The sequence below is a fragment of the Bison bison genome, unplaced genomic scaffold, assembly GCF_000754665.1.
Source record: "Bison bison bison isolate TAMUID 2011002044 unplaced genomic scaffold, Bison_UMD1.0 scf7180017864518, whole genome shotgun sequence".
NCBI lineage: Eukaryota > Metazoa > Chordata > Mammalia > Artiodactyla > Bovidae > Bison > Bison bison.
This window is the reverse complement of record NW_011495071.1, coordinates 79,471-81,385: the sequence shown is the minus strand read 5'-3', so window position 1 is coordinate 81,385 and position 1,915 is coordinate 79,471. Positions and strand designations below refer to the sequence as shown.

Genomic DNA, 1,915 nt, shown 5'->3' with positions numbered 1-1,915 from the left:
GGACTCAAGCCCAGGCAGCCAAGCTTGCCAACCTTTGCTTTTAGCCACAGCCCCAAGCTGCCCCTGTGTCAACTCATACTTGTCTGGGATGCTCATCTCCTGAAATCTGCCTGGCTCATTACCTCACCTCCATAAGAGTTAGTTCAAATATCACCTTCTCAGTAAGGTTGCCCTGGAAACCTTCCCAACACTCCTGATGCCCCTCACTTTCCTCTACCTTCTCTTTTTCTTTGGAGCTTATCACTTTATTACTTGCTATGTAATCGACTCATTGATTATGTTTATTTCTCATCAGTTTCCTCCACTGGCCTGGACACTCCTTGAGAGGAGAGCTCTTTGTTTTGTTCCCCAATGAATCCACAGTATCTAGAACGGTGCCTGGCTTATCAAAGGTGCTCGTTAATATTTGTTGAATGAGTGAAGTCCATTTTTCCATCATGTTACTCTAACATATTTTGGCACCTCTTGTACTAGCAATCAATAGCTTATATACTAAGGCAAAAAGTAAAAATGCACTGTTATACCAACCAAATGTTCAGAATTTTCTAAAGTTTCTGCTTTTGAAAAAAAAGCAGAATATATAAATAATACAAAAAATTAAGCGAGATATAGAAGTATTAAATATTCCTAAAGATCTGTTGAGAAGGAGTGCTTGAAGAATCAAGAGAAGAAGAATTAGCAAAAGTTATTTGTTGAGTTCATAAAGGAATAACCTCTTTGAAGAGTCCAAACAGGAGTGTAACAGCTATGCAAATACCCTCAACTTTGCCCGGAAACTCATGAGGAAGGGATTCCTTGTCATTGGAGATGTGTTTATTTTGGAGTTATAAAGAACTAGGCAGCCCTTTTCAGAAATGTGGGTTGTGAGCCTGGTATTTAAACTTATGCCATACTTCAGCAAGTATTAATTATTAGTAAATGACAGGTGGCCACAGTAGAAGACAAAAGAAATTCAGCCCCTGGCATGGTTTATTTAAATGGCATGCCGGTTTTCCCACCCTTAACTTACTGATCTGGTCTTTCCTTCTGCTTCTCACCTATGTGGAATCACAGTCCAGCTGTGCATGCGAGCATGCTAAGTCGATTCAGTCGTGTCCAGCTCTATGCAACACTATGGCCTGTAGCCCACCAGGCTCCTCTGTCCATGGGATTCTTCAGGCAAGAATATGGAGTTGGTTGCCATGCCCTCCTCCATCTTACTCATAGTGGAACCGTTTATTCATGAATTCAACACACATTTCTTAAGAGTTATTGGTATCACTAAAACTGCTAAGTTTTTGAAAGGGAGGCCAATTTAGAGGAATGATGGTTAAAATTAATTATAAATTTGTCTGTGTGTAAACATGCTTAGTCACTCGGTCCAGTCTGACTCTTTGTGACCCCATGGACTGTACCCCTTCAGGCTCCTCTGTCCATGGAATTTTTCAGGCAAGGATAGTCAAGTGGGTTGCCATTCCCTTCTCTAGGGGACCTTCCTAACCCAGCAACCGAACTCCGGTCTCCTGCATGGCAGGCAGATTCTTTACCATCTGAGCCACCAGTGAAGTCCAATTATAACTTTAATTACCATGTATTTAGGGCTTGCTGGGAACTCATACGCACTCAGCAAACAATTCACTTGCATTGTCTCATACCATCACTACAAACCTGGGAGTAAGTCTTATTCTTTGCTCCATCTTATTTATGAGAAAACTGAGGCTTAGAGATGTTCTGAATCATGCCAAAGAGCTCATAACCATATGAATCCAAGTCTTTACTGCCATCCCAGTGGGTCCCAATCTTTATTGTGCAAAGATGAGAATCTCCTGAGGATTCTGGTTTATGGCGAAGGTACTTGGGCCCTGTTCCTTGTGACCCTAATTCCCTGAATCTGCCTTAGAGCCCAAAAACCTACATGTTGACAAGAATCATCTGC

General features: G+C 41.7%; 1 protein-coding gene across 1 annotated transcript in view; it reads left to right on the top strand.

Moving 5' to 3' along the window:
- Positions 1–1,915, top strand: part of ARHGAP6 (Rho GTPase activating protein 6) — a gene marked incomplete at its 3' end in the record, with an annotated part of 105,238 nt that overhangs the window by 26,689 nt on the left and 76,634 nt on the right. The window lies entirely within an intron of this gene.